Here is a 21,079-nt window from a genome sequence, read left to right on the forward strand (position 1 = left end):
ACGAGGCCAGCTTTGGTAGCCGAAACAAATTTGATTACTTCCAAGGAGGTACATATTTCCAATTAGCATGCATCAAAATATTTTTCAATAGTGAGGGGCGGAGTGAACTTAGAATGTGAATAGGCATTCACACAAGATGGTCATCTGGTCATTTAAGAACACTTTATGCCACCATAAACTGGACTGCATCAGTGCATTTGGCAGAAGTTATCCTGCATATAGTCAATCCTTCAAATCAATTCAGTTATTTCCTATCTCTTTGTATCCTTCCTGCTTATACCAACGCACATAGCTGGGGCTGTGGGAGTGACAGCATTGTTTGTATCTGATAGAGACAACCCAACACAGTCACATACATCCATGCAGGTTACAACTTTATCCTTGCCTAGTGGAGCAAGTCTATCAACATTGGGCCTAGATAGCCAATCCTGCACCAGCGCAGTTAAGGAATCCACATTTACATGACAATGATTGTGTGCAAACATTAATGTGGCATATGGTGTCTGCATGTTTTGGGAGGTGTGGCCATGCACATCATATGTGTCTCTGGTCACAGTCAACGCAACATCATTTTACTACACTATCCTCCATAAGTATGAGACACTACAAATTGCAAGATGTACACAAACACACACAGTCAGTAAACACTGCTTTCATTTAACTCCATTTAGATTGTGGTAGGATGCCTGACAATCAGTTAACTGCAGCAGCACATATACTCACAACATGTCCGCATTGTGCCACATTGGTAGCTTGGTTTGGTGTAAGTCATCCCAAAGCACATGCATATGGCACATGTTGTTGACATGCACACATATTTTGCTAGATATGCAGTGTTTATAACAGCCAGCTATAAACCTTTGTGATAGGGCAAAACTATTATGTGAGATGTGAGTGTCATGCAATGTAGGAGGCTGGCCTGGCTTATAGTGGGTACCTTGTGGTACTTACCCCAGGTCCAGTTATCCCTTATTAATAGATTAGAAGTGTTCTAGCAGCTTAGGCTGATAGAGGTAGCTATAGCAGAGCAGGGTAGGCTGAACTAGGAGTCATGCAAAGCTCCTACCATACCACTTATGTCATATAGCACTATATCATAAGAAACACAATACTCACAGTTACTAAAAATAAAGGTACTTTATTTTAGTGACAATATGCCAAAAGTATCTTAGAGGATATACTCCCTTAGGGGGTAAGTAATATACACAAAATATACACACAAACCAAAATCAGGTAAGTAAACAGTTAGAAAAGTAGTGCAAACAATGTAGGACACAATAGAATGCAATAGGAGAAAATAGGCCTAGGGGCAACACAAACCATATACTCCAAAAGTGGAATGCGAACCACAAATGGACCCCAGGCCTAGTGTAGTGCATAGAGGGTTGCTGGGAGTGTAAGAAAACACTAAGGGTGTCCAAGATACCCCACCCCAAGATCCTGAAAAGTAGGAGTAAAGTTACCCTACTACCCCAGAAAGACAGTAAAGTCGAGATAGGGGATTCTGCAAAGACAACAACTGATTGCAAAGCACTGAAGACAGATTCCTCGTGCTGAGGACCTGTGAAGGAAGGGGACCAAGTCCAAGAGTCACGCAAGTGTCCAGTGGGGGTAGGAGCCCACTAAGCCCCGGATGAAGGTGCAAAAGGGCTGCCTCCGGGTGGAAGAAGCCAAAGATTCTGCAACAACAGAAGGTGCCAGGAAATTCTCTTTTGGTCAGAAGATGTCCCACGGCGTGCTGGAGGATGCAGAGTTGTTTCCACACAGAAGGATTGCAAACAAGCCTTGCTAGCTGCAAGAGTCGCGGTTGAAGATTTTGGATGCTGCCAGGGCCCAGGAAGAACCAGGATGTCGCCCCTTGGAGGAGGAGACAGAGGGGGCACTTAGCAATACAGAGAGCCCATGCAGAAGCAGGCAGCACCCGCAGAAGCACCTGAACAGGCGTTCAGAAGATCTGAGCATGATGGTCGACTCAGCACACCAAAAGAGGGTCCCACAAAGTCGGAGTCCAACTCAGTGAGTTGGGCATGCAGGACGGAATGCTGGGGACCTGGGCTAGGCTGTGCACAAAGGAAGTCTTGATAAAGTGCACAGAAGCCCGAGCAGCTGCAGTTCACGCAGCACACAGGATTACTGTCTGGCGTGGGGAGGCAAGGACTTATCTCCACCAAATTTGGACAGAAGGGCCACTGGACTGTCAAGGACACTTGGATCCAGCTCCTTTGTTCCAGGGACCATGCTCGTCAAGATGAGAGGGGACCCAGAGGACCTGTGATGCAGAAGTTTGGTGCCTGTGTTGGCAGGGGGAAGATTCCATCGACCCACGGCAGATTTCTTCTTGGCTTCCAGTGCAGGGTGAAGTCAGACAGCCCTCAGAGCATGCACCACCAGGAAACAGTCGAGAAAGCAGGCAGGATGAGGCGCTACAATGTTGCTGGTAGTCTTCTTGCTACTTTGTTGCATTTTGCAGGTGTCATGGAGCAGTCAGCGGTCGATCCCTGGCAGAAGTCGAAGAGGGAAGTGCAGAGGAACCTTGGCTTTGCTCTTGCATTTGTTATCCGAAGAGAAACCCACAGGAGAGACCCTAGATAGCCCTCAGAGGAGGATTGGCTACAGAGAGAGGTAAGCACCTATCAGGAGGGGTCTCTGACGTCACCTGCTGGCACTGGCCACTCAGAGGTCTCCATTGTGCCCTCACACCTCTGCATTCAAGATGACAGAGGTCTGGGACACACTGGAGGAGCTCTGGGCACCTCCCCTGGGGAGGTGCTGGTCAGGGGAGTGGTCACTCCCCTTTCCTTTGTCTAGTTTCACACCAGAGCAGGGCTGGGGGGATCCCTGAACCGGTGTAGACTTTCTTATGAAGAAGGGCACCATCTGTGCCCTTCAAAGCATTTCCAGAGGCCAGGAGAGGTTACTCCTCTCAGGCCCTTCACACCTATTTCCAAAGGGAGAGGGTGTAACACCCTCTCTCAGAGGAAATCCTTTGTTCTGCCTGCCTGGGACTGGGCTGCCCAGGCCCCAGGGGGGCAGAAACCTGTCTGGGGGTTGGCAGCAGCGGTAGCTGCAGAGGAAACCCGGAGAGTTAGTTTGGCAGTACCCGGGCTCCATGCTGGAGCCCCGGGGATGCATGGAATTGTCCCCCCAATATCAGAATGGTATTGGGGTGACAATTCCATGATCCTAGACATGTTACATGGCCATGTTCGGAGTTACCATTGTGACGCTACATATAGGTATTGACCTATAAGCAGTGCACGCGTGTAATGGTGTCCCCGCACTCACAAAGTCCGGGGAAATTGCCCTGAACAATGTAGGGGCACCTTGGCTAGTGCCAGTGTGCCCTCACACTAAGTAACTTTGCACCTAACCTTTACTAAGTGAGAGTTAGACATATAGGTGACTTATAAGTTACTTAAGTGCAGTGTAAAATGGCTGTGAAATAACATGGACATTATTTCACTCAGGCTGCAGTGGCAGTCCTGTGTAAGAATTGTCTGAGCTCCCTATGGGTGGCAAAAGAATTGCTGCAGCCCATAGGGATCTCCTGGAACCCCAATACCCTGGGTACCTAGGTACCATATACTAGGCAATTATAAGGGTGTTCCAGTATGCCAATCAGAATTGGTAAAATTTGTCACTAGCCTGCAGTGACAATTTTAAAAGCAGAGAGAGCATAAACACCGAGGTTCTGGTTAGCAGAGCCTCAGTGATACAGTTAGGCACCACACAGGGAACACATACAGGGCACACTTTATGAGCACTGGGGTCCTGTCTAGCAGGATCCCAGTGACACAGGCAGAAACAAACATACATACAAGTAAAAATGGGGGTAACATGCGGTTTACAGTGACTGTGAATTGAGACTGCTTACAAAAAGGTAGTAGTCATTCATTTATTGCCATTTTGCAAACTCTTTGAAAACCTAAAATAAATTAGTGTACAAAAAGATATGTCATTCATCTGTGAAAACATTTTGTATAATGTCATTTCTTCAACGGGTGCTAGCAATTGTGGGTATATTCTGACCATGTTCCTCATCCTTATTTTTATCTGCGCTTTCATGGTTGTCATAGCTCTCATCCCATGGGACATTGGTACACACACACAGGTGGTGCAATATGCAGAGCACAAGGATGATTTTACATACCATGGGAGGAAATAGCAGTCTACCCTGGACATGTCAAGACAGTGGAAGCAGGACGTCAGGACTCAAAAAAACTCACTCTACTATACTCCTGGTCCTCCTGAGTGTGCGGTTGTAGTTCCACTCGGTCTCAGTCTGGGGATGTGCAAAAGGGGTCATGACCCATGGCTGCAGATTGTATCTTTGGTCAATTGAAAAAGCTGGAAATGGAAAGCAATCAATGATCATGATGATTGATGGACCTACATTAAAGCACATGTCTGTTATGTGTAACATATGACTCATACACCTTTCCTCCAGTACAGGACCTGCACTGAAATTAGATGGCATACATGCCCTTTCTTTTATAGTATGACGGACACTGTACTACACATATGGGTATACAGGCCTGTGTGACGCCTTCATTATTTAGAAGGCTATTTCTTGCCAATTGCATGAACGTGGTTATTGTTTACTGATATGAGAGTGAGTATGCCACTGAAGACACACCTTTCACACTTCTCTATTGGTTTGGATTTGGACTACTCTCTGCATTTCTGGCCTATTCCATGTATTGATTTAAAATATGTACCCAGTGCAGATGATGTGGTCCTATTCATTCACACATATTTGGATGTGACAGTAGAAGTCATCAATGTTGCTCAGTAGCTACTGCCATGGATGTATTATTGAGTATGTATCAATGTGTGACATCATCGGCACACTTGGAAGTGCATTGTATCTGCTATGTTGACAGGACATATAGGGGCATATTTATACTCTGTTTGCGCCGCATGTGCGTCAAAAATTTTGACGCACAATCAGCGCAAACGTTGCCCCATATTTAAACACTGACGCCCGCGCAAGGGAAAATTCCGATATGTGCGTCATTTTCTGGATGCGGCAACCCGCCCTGCGTTAATGACATGCAGGGTAGGCGTTCCCGTCCAAAAAACAACGCACACAGCCGTGCGCCGTATTTATGCTTCCGGGCAAAAATGACTCCCGGGCGGGAGGCGGCGCAAAAAAATGACGCAAAGCCCGATTAGCGTCAAAATTTAACGCCTGGGTCAGGGCAGGCGTTAAAATGGGGCAAACACATCTGTATTTAATCAGAACACACAGAACAAACAACAGAGCAGCAGAGCAGCAGAGCAGCAACAGGGAGACATGGAGGTGATTTTGATTCAGCGTGCATGTCAACGCAGAGCCCTGCAGCAACAAAAGCAGCTACAACAACAACAGCAGGGACCCCAAAGGCAGCGCAGAAGGCAGGAGAGGATATTCCGCCCAAGAACAACCCTGCATGGCCTCAGGGAACGGGACATCATCCAGAGGTACCGGTTGAACTGGCAGGCCATTCAGCAGCTGCTGAGAAATATTGAAAAGCAGTTGGCCCCCACTTTAGTGACACCCCGCACTATCCCAACAGAAACAAAGCTGCTTGCCGTACTTCACCTGCTGGCAAGTGGCTCGTTTCAGACAACTGGTGCCCTGGTTGGTGGAATATCCCAACCATCATTCTCTGCATTCCTGCCAAAAGTACTGGATGCCATCATTCGCCTGACACCCCTCCACATCTGCTTCCCTAACACACTGCAGAAGCAGCAGGAAACAAAACAGGGGTTCTACGCCATCAGTGGCTTCCCGCACGTCCTTGGTGCAATCGACTGCACACACGTACGCCTTGTGCCACCTGCTGCGAGTGAACACCTCTACTGCAACAGGAAGCACACAAATTCCATCAACGTGCAGGCCATAGTCGATCACCAAGGATTGATCAGCAACATTGTGGCTAAATATCCTGGGAGTGTACATGACGCATTCATCTTCCGTCACAGCACCATCAACCAACACTTCCAGGATGGACGGTATGGCAATGGACTACTTGGTAAGGACAAAAATCCAACTTATATACACACTGCACAGCAACCCTCTAGGACAAACAACACATACACCACAATAGCAACACCTAGCCAGGAACACACTGAGGTCGTCACATCACTAGCCATGTTTCTGAAGTCATCCATTGAACCTGTCACACATTGGAATTTACTCTACAGCTTAATGTGAAGAAATTAATGAGTGTGGTTGCCTAAATGTCACCTTGCAAATTGGAAGTCTCACAAGAACCTGTACACTAATACATTGCATAAGTTTTAAGGGATGGGATGTTCTGGGTACTTTCACATGAACGTGTTAACTACACTTTCATGTTTCAACTCTGCATGGAACTATCATCTCACCCCCAGTGAAGACACACGGACACCTGTATCACAAGTCACAATGCTACGGAGGGCACACTGTACTGAAAAAACAAATACATACTGCTGACAAACGGTTAGCCAACAAACACTTGCTCAGCCAAGGAAAAAAACTCCATGCAAAAGTTCTCACCTACAAATATAGGTTGTCACATTAGTACACAAAAGAGTCACAGACAACACAAGACAACTACTGCCATCAAAGATCTGTACAACAGTGCCTCCTACATCTAATTGATCCCATTCTGTGTTTTTCTTTCAGCTGATCAGGGGTATGGCATCCAGCCTTGGCTAATGACACCATTTGGGAACCCAAATACTGCTGCAGAGCGGGCATACAATGACGCCCACAAGAGGACACGCTGCATAGTTGAGCGGACCTTTGGGATCCTAAAGTCAAGGTTCCGCTGCCTTGACATAACTGGCGGTAGCCTACTCTATTCCCCAGAGATGGTCTGTAAGATCATACTCACTTGTGCCATATTGCACAATATTTGTGTAAAAAGGAACATTCCCCTCCTTGAACCAGACCCAGACATGCCTGAGGATGACGAAGAGGAGGATGCTGGCCTGCAACAGGAGGGGGAACAACCTAACACGGCAGCAGGAGTGCGTAGGCGCCAACAGCTTGTTAATAATTTTTTCTCATAATTTCTTATAACAACACTTATTGCACAAATGTAAATAAACACAGATAACAAACACCACATCATGCTTTGGCCTATGCATTTCTGCCCACCTTTAGTTTGAATGTGCTGAAGAAGAATGTCGTCTCATTGAGCAAGAATGCTATAACAATCATCACACCAAAAACAAACATCACAAATGTATGCACAGAGGGTAGGATGTTACATGATACATTACCATCCACAGAGGCCAACAGGAGTACAAATGTGGCAATGACACATGCCTGATCCAGACACCTTAGACAGTCTCTCACCCAGCCCAAAAATGTAGATCATTTGAAAGTCTCATCACACGTGTTCAGAGACAGGGTGGGACCATCCATGTGTACGTGACCATGTCCTCAATGGCTTCTCTCAAGTTTTTGATATGAACAATACCCAATTGGAACAACATTAGCTGCCACTGACTCATGAGGAGACCTTGAAGTTACAGTGACAACATACACCCAGACAGGTGATAGTGGATCCACATTCGCACACACATATAAACATATGTCATCCAATCAACCAAATATTTGAAAGCAGCCCATCATAGTAGTGTCCCAGTTTGAACCTAGCAGGAAGAATGTAACATGCCACAAAACCAGGTAATGCATAAAGGGCCACATACATCAACAATCTATTTGTCATCAGCACATGAGGAACGCTGAGATTTTGCAAACATAGTCATTGGAAAATGGTATGCCAGATTGCTCCAAATCATCAATAGTGCAAACGTCAAATGGGCAAATGAGATGAATGAATGGTTAACAGTGATTCATACCATATGGCCTTACATTAGCCTGCTGCTGCAGATTTTGCATAACAGAATAAATAAAAGCCATGGATACATTAGCTAATCTGGATGGGCAAACCCTAGGGTGCTGGGGGCCTAAGTCCACCTCTACCGCCCCCCAAATATACAAGAATCATGTACTTGTGAACTAAACACATGCATAAGGCACATGTGTGGCCTACATGTCAAAAGTAAAACAAAAATCAGAAACACAAAATCATAATAGGACATGGCTAGCCCCATAAAACTGTACGTGACTATTGCACTCCCTGTTTGGACTATAGATAAAAGCATTACCATCATATTTGTGGAGACATTTTTGAGAAGGAATACATCATGGTATCCCATCCATCATTTCAAAATAGCCATCAGCAATTACCCAAAATATGTGTACAAATATGGTTAATACATATTTTTAACGTATCATTAATATTACAGTGTGAATGCCTTCTATACATCCAATAAGGGACATGTGTCATAGCTAACCACAAATGTGTATCACATAGCACCGTTTGGCCATGACAAATCTCCTTCCCCAACTTAAATAAATGAAGACATAATTTAAATATGCCTCAAATTTCCACGCATACAGCATGGGCGTCATTATTTTTTTCTCGTACAGGAGTGCACAGAATGCAGAGTCAAATATAAATTGTCATAAATGTTTCTCATATTTAGCCATGAAATTATAATTATCATATCATATTTTTTGACTCTGCATCCTGTGCACTCCTGTACGTGGAAAAAATATGACGCCCGTGCTATATGCGTGGTAAATTTGACACAACATGGACAATATGGTGGACATGTCATGTACCCTATTAATTTATTAATTTTCATATCATATTTTTTGACTCTGCATTCTGTGCACTCCTGTACGTGGAAAAAATATGACGCCCATGCTGTATGCGTGGTAAATTTGACGCAACATGGAGAATATGGTGGACATGTCATGTACCTTATTAATTTATTAATTTTCATATCATATTTTTTGACTCTGCATTCTGTGCACTACTGTACGTGGAAAAAATATGACACCCATGCTGTATGCGTGGTAAATTTGACGCAACATGGACAATATGGTGGGCATGTCATGTACCTTATTAATTTATTAATTTTCATATCATATTTTTTGACTCTGCATTCTGTGCACTACTGTACGTTGAAAAAATATGACGCCCATGCTGTGTGCGTGGTAAATTTGTAGCAACATGGACAATATGGTGGACATGTCATGTACCTAATTAATTTATTAATTTTCATATCATATTTTTTGACTCTGCATTCTGTGCACTACTGTACGTGGAAAAAATATGACGCCCATGCTGTATGCGTGGTAAATTTGACGCAACATAGACAATATGGTGGACATGTCATGTACCTTATTAATTTATTAATTCTACACTAGAACTGTAAACTCAGACTCACAATAATGTAAGGGAACCATGAAGAAATTAATTTTGACTCTGCATTATGTGCAATGTTATGCGGAAAAAAAATGACGCAGATTGTGTATGCGTGAAAATATGACGCATAACGGGAAAATAAAAACGGCGGCCATTTTATGCAGGAAGTGATGTAATAGGATATCCTGTTTACTAAATCTGTACTGGGAGTTAACTTTCACTTTCACTTTCACTTTGCAGTCTCAGATTTATCTAGACTGTGTGGTTGTGTGAAAGGTGTTGTCCTGTGTTTAACTGCTTTTGTGTCCTGTGTACTTTGTAATTTGTCTTTTTGTGATCCTAGTCTTGTTGCCTAATATTGTCTCAGTCTGTTTAGTCTAGTTTTGTACAATCCTGTTTTTGTTTGTATTGTCTGTGGGAGTCTGTTCTGGGTAGTATAACTTTGGGGTTAGTTGGGCTATTTTTCTTATTTTTCTTTTTCCTTCACTACTCTACCTTTCCCCATTTCCCACTTTTACTTTTTTTTCAATTTTTCTCATTTAATTCTGTTAATATGTCAGGTAGGCCTCGGCTTGCCAGGATGGGTGAAGAGGAATTGGGGGGATTCATTTGGCTAGTTTGCCATTTCCTCCCACTCATGCTGGAGGCTGGGGGCCGTGTGATACAAGGGTATCACACAGAGGCACGGAAAGTCGGGTGGGGGAAGGTGCGCCATCACCTGGTCCGGGTCTACGGGAGCATGCGGAATGAGCATCAATTAAAGCACCGCTGGGCTGATCTCATATCCAGGGAGCAGGACCTGCTCGACCACCTGGGAATCAGGATTGGTGGCCATGTTGGTGAGTACAAATCAATTACATGTGAATAATAGAAATCTGTCTGGGGACATGTGATGATTGTTACCCAATCTGCTAGATAAGTAGCTGACTGTGTGTAATGGTAGGGAAACCTAGGCCCATATTTATACATTTCTATCCCCGATTTTGCGCTGCATTTTCATGCAAAAACGGCGCCAACTTACGAAATAGAATTGTATTTTGCTAGTTTGCGCCGTCTCTGCGTCAAAAAATGATGCAAATGCGGCGCTACAAAAGTATAAATATGGGCCCTAATGTGTATTTGTTGCACAATGTGTAGGAAGACCAATGCTAGCAGTCAGATGGCTCATGTTTTCAACACATACCAGATGCCTGTAGCTGTATGTAATGTAGTGCTGCATTTGTGTCAGACAAGCGACACGTTAATGCCTCTATTTGAACTCTACAGGTCATATTGGCCAGTGAGAAAGTCATGTAGAAACAACATACCTACATATGTTGACGCCATAGCTAGACAGAAAATTGGAAACCCATGATGATGCTATAAATGTGTGGTGCCTTCACGTCACATGAAGTTAGCTATGTTGTCCACACATATGTCACATGTGTGTCTGGTTGCTGTGTGTTGAAAATGTCCACCTAGCCTGTTTGATTGTGAGGGGTCATGCAGTCCTCAAGTAACCAGCTTTTGGATGTCTCTCTGGGATGCACATGATGAGATGTATGCAAGCTATTATTGTTTGGGCATACTAATGGAGGGGTATCTTTGACAACACCTGACTGTCCTGGCCACTGCATGTGTGTAGTAGGGTGTGTAACTGTAGCAGGAGACTCATCCAATGTTAATGTTGAATAATAATTCATCCATGCAGTATGAGCATGTGGGAAAGTGTATCATTACCATGTCATATTCACACAGTGTCATAGCAACTGCAATTTTTTTTCAGTGCACCGAGTCTGAGTATATTCTTCCTTTCATGCTTTACAGGTGGACCAGCACCGTACACCGTGGGAGAGGTGGCACATTTTGAGGACCCCGATACCTACAGTGAGTGTGGCCTGAGTGCTATTTTTATTGCTTGCTAGTGATGCATGATGGACTACTGTGTGTTCCACAGAATTCATGATTTGATGCGCTGGCCGTTCATTGGCATTGTTGCTTTAGTGGGATATCAAATACCACTTCTGTTTCTGTAAACCAATACTTAGCCATCTCTCAGATTTAGGGGCTGTAGGTCATTCCAGTTGGGTCGCAATGGGGAATGGGATGAGTCATCTGGAATACACTGGTTAATGTAAGACTTGCTCTGGGACTTGGCTTGAACTGAGTCTGCATATCAGACTGACATTCTCCCAGATAGCTTTGGCAAATGGCTTTGATGAAATGTGCATCTTCCTAGTTGAGGATGCACTGTGTACACTGTAGGTTGGATCTTCCGGGGGCATGTACTTCCACTAGTTGAACTAGAAGTGTGTGTGACTAGAGTGCAATGGCCTAGGTGTTCTGTCGACTCATGATAATGGGTGTTCTAGCTCCTCTGTGTGTGTTGTAAAACATGCCTCACTGATAGTATGTGATGTTGGCCTAAGTCTGAGCATTTTGACATGTGTGGACCTTGGATGTGACAATGTTTGGCTGACTCCAACGTGTTGCTAGCCCTTCATAGGTGTTGTGTGTGAAGGCACATACTTGTTGACCTTTCTATACACTCCTGGGTGTGCATTGAACATGGCATTGTTGGTTGTTCTTCCCACCCCACCCTCAAAAACTGCCATGTTAATGGGAAACAGGGTACCTAGGACTGTAGCAACCAGTATGTTACACGTACTTGTGACCTTTAGCAACTTGATTTAGAACCTAGGGCATAAATTGCTCTTTGTGGTCGCAAATGTCTGTTTGCTATGCAGAAATGTATTTTGTGATTCTGAACATACTTGCAAAATGCATTTTCGACTCGCAAATAGGAAGGGGTTTTCCCGTCCTATTTGCGACTCACAGTGGTATGCAATTCCATTTGCAACTGAGTACGTGGTCGCAAAGGGAGTCGCAGTTACCATCCACTTGAAGTGGATGGTAACCCACTTGCTAACTGGAAGGGGTCCCCATAGGAACCCTTCCCCTTTGTGAGTGGACCTAAAAAAAAATTTCAAAACAGCCAGTGGTCCAAGGGACCACTACCTGCCCTGAAATAATCCAAAATGAAAGATTTTGGCCCTTATTTATACTTTTTTAGCGCCGCGTTTGCGCCGCTTTTTGACGCAAAAATGGCACAAACCTACAAAATGCAGCTGTATTTTGTGGTTTTGTGCCGTTTTTGCGTCAAAAAGCTGCGCAAACGCGGCGCTAAAAAAGTATAAATATGGGCCTTTGGTTTTTTTTCTAAGTGCAGCTCGTTTTCCTTTCAGCTAAACGGGCTACACTTGGGAAAAAATAACCAGCTTCATTTAAAAGCAGTCACGGCCATGGAGGTCTGCTGTTCCCAGCAGGCCTACATCCCCGTGAGTGCCCACAGTCGCTAAGGGGGCGCAAATTGGGACCCACCTCATTGATGTTCATGAGGTGGGTCTTAGCGACCCCATAGCGACTCGCAGACGGTGTCGGAGACACCGTTCTGCATAGCAAATTGCAAGTCGCTATTTTCCATATTCCTACATCTGGCCCCTAGTGTACACATTCGGTTATGGCCCATGGGTTCAATATTAGCACACAACAAATTACAAATGGCATTGAGTGAGGATTGTGATAGTTATCACATAGAGTGACATATGTAGTGAAGTCAGTATGCGGAAGAGGTGTAGCCATAATGTCAGATGCGTTAGGCATAATTTGGATGAGTAGTTTAGGGTGATGTCATCCATCATGTTGAGACATGGATATGCTAGGTGTGAGATGCCCTTATGTATGCAGGCTTCACATGTACTTCCTCTGAGTCTTTCAGTGAACTATGTTGTGACAATTGCTGCAAACAATACATTTATAGTAATGTACAAATAACCCATTGTGCTATTCCACCCAATGCAATTCCAAAGGAAAATATTTGCCTTTTCTCTTCACAGCTGCAAACATGAGTGCCGCAGATCGACACCAATTTGAGAGGCGTGCCATGCGCTACAGGCACATCCTGCAGGTGCAGTCTGGGTACCGGAGGATGGCCCGCAAATATCAATCTGATCGGGCCTCCGGGGCATGGTGGGCCTCACCACAGGGTCCGCCTACATTGCCAACAACAGCCACCAACACCACATCCACCAGGTCTCACCAAGTGGCCGCAGCAACGTCGGGAACAGTGGACCCTGGCTCTTCCTACAGACCTGGACCCAGCCGTGTTCTAAAACCAGGACAGTCCAGTGGGCAGTCAACTCCTGGCACAAGCTTAACCTCGGCCGGCACACAAACTACATCAGCCCCTCCTGTGGACCCAGCCGCATTCCTGGCATTGAGTAGAAAATTGGACAAGCTGGTCAATAAGGTGGACAACCTGAGCCAGGATGTGGCCTATATTAGAAAAAAGGGTCAGCTCCATAAGGCGGACCCTACGGAGGGCGAACCTGTAGGACTTTTGCCCTGTAGAACTTTTACCCCTCCCCTCTCTCCTCTTTCCTATTTTCTACTGATAGTTGGGTTTTGGGGATTAGTATTAGGTTAGTATAGGTAATTAGCTTAGTTAGTGTTAGGGAAGAGGGTGGCGGGTCCTTATTCTTTCTATCTTTATTTTTTGTGTGGGTGGGTGGGTGGGCGGCAATGTTTTAAAATTTAAAAATTCCTGTTTTTATAAAAAAAATAATAAAAAAAAAAACATAACAAATATAAAAAAAATCACCAAAAAAATATATGATTGTGTAGGATAGTATAGTATGTGTGTAGGTTAGTAAGTGTTGTCCTGCATGTGTCCTGTCTCATAATGGTGGGTGGGGGGTTGATGTTTAGATCGTTTCGTTACATGTGTAGAGTAAGTTTAGCTTAGGTTAGTTAGGGACAGTTGTGGGTTAGTAGTAGTCAGGTTAGATTAGTGTAGGTATTACCTTTCCCTTAGTTGCCTCTTGTGTTACTCAATAGTAATAAATATATAGTTAACCCTTTACATGATGCGTTAGGTGCTACTTTATCATGGCCTTGACATCAGTGTAGCTGAATGTTTTAGTATGACATTTGTGTCCTATGCTCGCCTTCCCCAGGAAATTGAGGTTTAACATGCCAGCTACCCGTGTGCTAACTTGGTAAGTATCCACCATTTGGGAGACCCACCATTGGTAGTTTGCATTGATCACCAAGGTTTTGTGTTGGTATGTATCCTACTTCACAAAGAGTGCTTCCAGACTTGTTATTGTGGGTAAATTAATAGGTCGGACTGCAGTGTGAAGTTCAGGGAGATCTTTGTAGATGAGGAGTTGTTCACACTCTTGTCTTGTTGCTTTCATTGCTGACCTACATCATGTGTGTACTAATTCTGCATGACTTTCCTTCATGGAAGTATACTCCGAAAGGGTGATTGATGCAGTGTAATTTGGTAATGTTTCCTTACATTTTGCAGCATAATTTCTTATTTTAGTATTGCATGGTGCCTACATTTCTCAGCCACCATTAGTTGTCTAGAATAGCTATAGATGGTGCATCATTCTGTCCAACACAGCATGATTGTGTGTAGTTAGTCCCTTCATCAGTTATGTTCCTCAGTATGGTAAGGCTATGATGCAATCCTGGCCACTGCACAGATGTTTCAGAATACATGATATCAGGACAGTAGTATTGACAATCTACATGGTTGCCGCACAGGCACTTTGGAGTTAGGTACTGCACAGTTGAATTGTGAAATAACACAGAGACATAATAGGTGTGCAAGTGCTATTTATTTATAGGTGCTGTAGTGCAAAATGTACATTGACCATGTTTGCTGGGTCCGTTCTGGTGCATTCTTACATGGTGATCCTACAGAAGGGGTGTGGATGATGCTCCTGACATGCTGGGGTGATGTCACAGACAGTGCAGAGGGACAGGAATTGGCAAATAGTAGGAGAGAGACATTCACTGGCAATGGGGACAAGTCATACAGTGGATTGCAGAACAGTCATTGAGTGTAGTTGTAGTGAGACTGGCATTTGACAAAACGTAGGACCTTGGTCAAAGTAGGCCATGGTGCAGGGACTAGTGCTTCCGGGTACTCTTCCGTGAGAATGTGATCTGCTCCATGTCTTCTTCTTCTGATGTGTGTGTTGCCTGGTTTGTCCTTGTTGTTGTTGGTTGTGAAGGGGCAACACACACCTCAGTGTTAGAAGACATGGAGGCAGACATCCCGGGGGCTGCTCCCTGTGGAGTTCTTAAGGGCAGTACTGCAGCAAGGAGGGCCTGCTGGTTTTTGAGAATGGCAGCCACATCACGATGGTAGGCAGCCAGGTCGGCCCTGAGGGGTTCAATGTTGCATTCGTGCACACGTTGACTGGATTGCAGTTGGAGGTGTTGTGTCAACTGGATGACAGCTGTGCTGATTTCCTTCTGTGTTTTGGCAAGTTCCTGCAAGAGAGATGTTAGGGCTTGCATAGCAGCTGCCTGATCAGCAGAAGACATCATGCACGAACGCACCCCCTCAAGGCTGGCTGCCATTGTTTGCATCCCCACCCGCACCTCCTTGGCCAGCTCCCGCTGTACCCCAACGACGGTTCTTTCGAAGCTGGTGCCAGTGTCGTCAGAGTCCTCAGCTGTGTTGGAGCTGGCAGGTATTACAATTGGGGTGGCGGGTGGTTCTACTGTGGTGGCTGCTTCTTCTGTGCTCCTCCTTGTGACTGAAGGTGAGGTTTGGAGGCTTTCAAGGACCATTTGGATGGTCTCCTGTGGAATGTTTATGGGCTCGTCATCCATGTCATCAGGGAACTCAGGGACAGGCATATCGGCAGGAGATCCATGTTCCTCTGCAATGAAACAGGGTACAATTAGTGTGTCTGTGTTGTGACAATTTTGCAATAAGATACAAGCCTTTGGATGCCTTAACTTTGTGCTCTGTTTTTGTCTTGGTATCTGCTGTCCTTCATATGGCCATTGTTGTAGGCCTATGGCCCACCTGTGTGTCACATGTATGATTTAGAGCTATCAGACTTGTCTGCCTATTTGCCTCTAGGTGTTGCTTTGTACAAATTTACGAATAGGCATATTTTTGTCCTACTCCTCCCTCCGTGTTTAACTATTTTTATGGAGAGACATTTTGTTGGGTGGGCTCTCATTATCCGGCATGAGATTACTGGCTTTCTAGGCAGCAGGATAGCTAATGGTGTGGGGGACTAAGTCTGACACACTTGTAATTAACTCTGTCACCCTGATTCTTTCTTTTTGCTCTGGCTAACTAGCAGTGGCTCTGGTCTCCCACGGCAAAGGAATGATTAGACATCCGAGCGCATGACATCTTTGGAACTTCTCAGGGAAGTCGTGGTCACTCAGATCCTACACAATTCTCTCTTTTCCAGTATGATCTCATACACAAATGACAAAGACAGTATTTGTTTTATATGATGATTTCATTGTACAACGGACTTGTAGATATTTAGGTGTGAGCCACAATAACCCAAACAATACAAACTGTTAGAATTGAAATAGTCAGCAGGAGAGTAAAACATTAGTACAAAGCTATCATGGTGCCTAACTGTTTCTACTATCCCTTTGTTTGTTCTATTTATAGCACAGCATGTTAAGCTTCGAGCTTGCCTGTCTGAATCACTGGGGAGACATCATCCCTCATATCAGAGCAATGGCCTGTGATCTGGTTCTGCATCTGCAGCAAGGCAGGCAGCGTCTAGTTGTGGTTCTCTGTTTGGAAACTCCCTCTTGCGTGTCTTGGGACAAGGAAGTAATATGTCATCGTGATGACAAAGTGTCCCTACGCAGGAATGCCAAATCTTAACCCCTACCACGTCTATCGGCAATGTACCAGACTGTATCCTTGACTGGGGCACAGAGTGGATATGTTCTGGCAAACTCCTGTGCTGAAGTAGGCAAAACAGTGTGATTTGACTAATAAACAACACAGTAGGACTGGCTATTTGCTAAATTAACTGATAGGAAGCCTAATAAAAAGCATTTAGTGCAAAGTGCTCTGAGGCTCTTAGATGTGAGCAAATGCGTAAAAGTACATTCAGGGCAAGGTGCACAAAGGCCTAAAGCCTGAAGCTAATGCGCAAAGTATACGTTACACTTACAACACTACACTTTGACTGACTGTGGGTGTTGTGAGTGCCGTGCCAGCACAGTTGCCTCTCAGGACCTGCCCCAAACACTTTTTATTCACATTGCCCGAAATGTACATGTGACGTGGCATTTCCTACGCATGTCAATGTTAGGATGTGGTATGGATGTAAACATTGTTGATGTTTGGAGATGATGTTGGGTCATGTGTGTTTAATTGGATTGGCCTGTTTATCGTATCAAGGTCCTATTTGGTTGTCAGACTGTGCAGGTGTGTTTCAGTGACCAGTTGCATGTGTCCACTCCTCAATGTTGTTGTCTGAGCAGTATGACATTAGTGATGTTGCCTTGTTAGCCAGGCACGTGAGAGACCCTGACGTATGCAGCATGTGTGTGTCCTTAGTGCTGTGTGGCTCCTATTGCTGTTTACTTTGGCTTATGTATGTGTCAAGTATGGGCATTCGGCATTTGAGTGTACTGGTGCCTTTGTCTTATTTCTATGAATAGTTGCAGATGTCATCCTCACCCCCTAATTTAGGTATGTATGTTCCATGGGGAGGTTCCTGCCATTTGGTACTATAGCTGCACAGAGATGAGAGGTGTTATTGTCAACTGTTGTGGCAGTTACATTGCAGTTGTTGTTTTGGCTACTGGATTACTGATAGGGACCGAGTTGATGTAGGATAGATTTTGCAAGACAAGTGCCTGGATGTGAGTTTGACGTAGTGGCCTTCACACCTGTCTCTGCTTTCCCTTGGCTCTATTGGTGTACTTACAGGATGGCCCCATGGGACTGTTGTTGGTGCTGTATTTTGTCGTGCCCCATATTCAGTCTGTGCTGGGCATGCCCCCCTGCCATGCCCCTTTACCCATGCCACTTCATATATGTGCTGACTTACATGCATTGTGTAGTAGGTATTCCCCCCTCCGGTAGCATGTATCATTATTGCATTTTAATTCCCCATGCGACTTACCCTGCATGTGTGTTGTCTCGTGGTAGTCTGCGCTGTCCTGTCCTTGAATCCCTGTGACGATCTCCTCAGGGATGACGGCTGCGACCATCTCCTCCATGTTGTCCAGGGCCTCCTGGTGTGCTGGACTCCCCCCTCCAGTCTGCATTGCTGCCTTCCTGTTCCTGGCCATTTTTTCTTTTGTCCTACGTTTGCAGTCATGCCAGCGTTTCTTACACTCGGTGACTGTTCGGCGTTCTTCAGCCACACTGTTGATCTTGTCCACAATTTGTTTCCATATGGCCTCTCTCCTACTGATAGGCAATTTAGAGGTGATGAACAATTGGTGCTGGTGTTCCGTCACCTCTTTAACCAGGATTTCCTGCTCCTCTGCACTGAAGCGACACTTTCTTTTTTTTCTGAAAATGTCCTGGTTCCTGTATGGATCATCCTGGCTGGTTCCTGGTCTGCTGTCATCTTCCTGGGGTCTGAAGTGGCATCTGGGATCCATTTTGGCTCTCCTCTGCTGAAAGGGCAGTTTTCGCGGGTAAATTTGACGCAATTGCGTCAAAATAAACAACGCTTTCCGGGTTGCGCTGTCGTAAATCGACCCACAGTCATTTGCGTTGCGTTAACGTTGGTTTTCTTTAAGACTTGACGCCGCTGTGTGCGTCACGAAATAATGACTCCCACCTGTTGGTTGCGCCGCCGTGCGTCAAAGTCTAAATTTGACGCCCGCACAGCGCTTCGAAATGGCGTTAGCCGGCGCTAATTTTTTTGACGCAAAACTGCGTTAGCGCAGTTTTGCGTCAAAAAGTATAAATATGGCCCATAGAACTCTTGCATTGTGCAAACTAGTAAGTTAAAATCACTGCACTGACTCAGTAAATAGGGGCAGCGTAGGACCGACCTACATTAAGACATACAGCACAATCCTGAGTTTTCAGGCTGCATTAGCACAAAACAGGCTGCGTAGCAGCAAGACAGGCACACTTGTGACATGTTGAATGTGTGGCTGCATTTCCAGTGAGATGTGCTTTGTGCATGAGGGGCTTCCTTCCATCACAGCTTGTACCTTTGTAGGCTTAATAGTGTATGTCTATGTGCCACAGAGTGCAACACACATAGGATGTTTAGGATAACTGAAGTTAAATTTCCATGGTACACATGACCTGGAGATGGCAATTAGTGTGAGGTATGTCCCAGTTTAGCTGGCGTTGGATACATGACATGCCTCATGAACCTGAGAGTTACATGCAGACCCACGGACAACTGACACTGAAGTCCTTCCTTGCACACAGTGTTGCAGCACAGCATTTTTCAAACATTGCATTGCTCTGGACCTTCCTACCATTGCAAGGCAAACACAGTGGCATAGCAGGTTTTAACATGTGTGATTTGCAGAGTTGCATTGCACAAGTGACATGGTGTATGCTTCAAGTATGAGGCACCCCCCCCCTCCACACGCATTGTCTTATTCACCACACGCAGAGGAGAATATACTATCATACTTTATTTACAGTTTTTCCATTTGTCATGTACTTCAGATGTACCTACCAACCAGTAGGCCATTCCTATAGCTTCCTTTCTGGAAGTGCTTGCTGATGATGGAGTGCCTGAAGATGTAGCCATCATGGACACTCCTAGGGTACTTTGTCAGCACATTAAAGAAAATCCCCCGATGGTCCAATAATCCCTGTATGTTGATTTTATATGTGTGCTTTCTATTGTGGTACACGTGGGATGTAGCAGCAGGCAGCACCACTTGGACATGGGTACAATCCATTGCCCCCAAGACATGAGGAAATGCAGCAATGGCATTGAAGCCCTGTATGTTTTCCATTTGTTGCTGCTGTTTGCTGGGGACATGATGTACTGGGATGTCAAGCTGATGGAGGCATCCAGGATGGAAGGTAGGAATGCCGAAAAGGATAGTTGTGATATTCCTACCATCCGGCTGTGGTGGTCTGGAATGACCCATATGGGGCACTGCCATCAGTTTGACCTGAAGAGGTATGTTGGTGCCCCACTATGATGTTGTCTGCTGCCTTGGTGCAATCAGGTTCAGGAGCTGCATGAGGGAGTCCCTCCTGAGCCACTGTGGGTTATGACCTCCTCCTCCCTGAGGCTAGTGAGGGAAGTTCTCTGGAAGTGCACACACTTCATTCTCCTGTGCTGCCTCCGTGGTGGCGGTAGTGGCATTCTCCCAGCTCCTAACTGCAGTATAAGTACCTCTATGCTATAGTTGAGCTTGCAAAATTGCTTTGGTTATGTTTTGCTTATATCCAAGTGGCAATGCTTCATTTCTTATGCCTGGAATTCGAATGGACTGGAATTTTGATGCATTTTTGGCTATCCACGCCGCTTGCCAATGAGGCATCACTTTCCCTCTGACTCATAAATGTCAATGCGTGGATTTTATGAGGGGATGTCTACCTTGCATACGGTTAACCCTTATGCAACGAAGCCGATTCAGGAGCAAGAATAGAACGACAGAAGCCAGAGGAAAGTGACGCATTGGGCCTAATGCGTCACTTTGTAAATATGGAGCATGGAATGTCCTGCTGGTGCATTAAAAAAAAGTACGGAGCTGCTGTGCAAACTCTTTGTAAATAGTTTTTCATTATTTTTCTTCAGGGCCTCAGTGTCTACCCTGCCTGATCTTTTCATTTTGAGAAAGACACAATAATGATGACGTAGTGGATGTTTATGGTAATGGTGTATAGTATCAGAATTTGGCATATGCATGTAGTGTTTGCAATTCCAGCTTTAATGACCAGATGCTTGTAAGCACAAACAAATTCTATTTCACAATTGGCATTTTCATTGCAAATGTGAAAATCAAAGCAATGCTCATAGATGTGCCCCATTTCATTGGGTGTAAAC

This window comes from Pleurodeles waltl, chromosome 6 (genome assembly GCF_031143425.1).
Source record: "Pleurodeles waltl isolate 20211129_DDA chromosome 6, aPleWal1.hap1.20221129, whole genome shotgun sequence".
NCBI classification, from domain to species: domain Eukaryota; kingdom Metazoa; phylum Chordata; class Amphibia; order Caudata; family Salamandridae; genus Pleurodeles; species Pleurodeles waltl.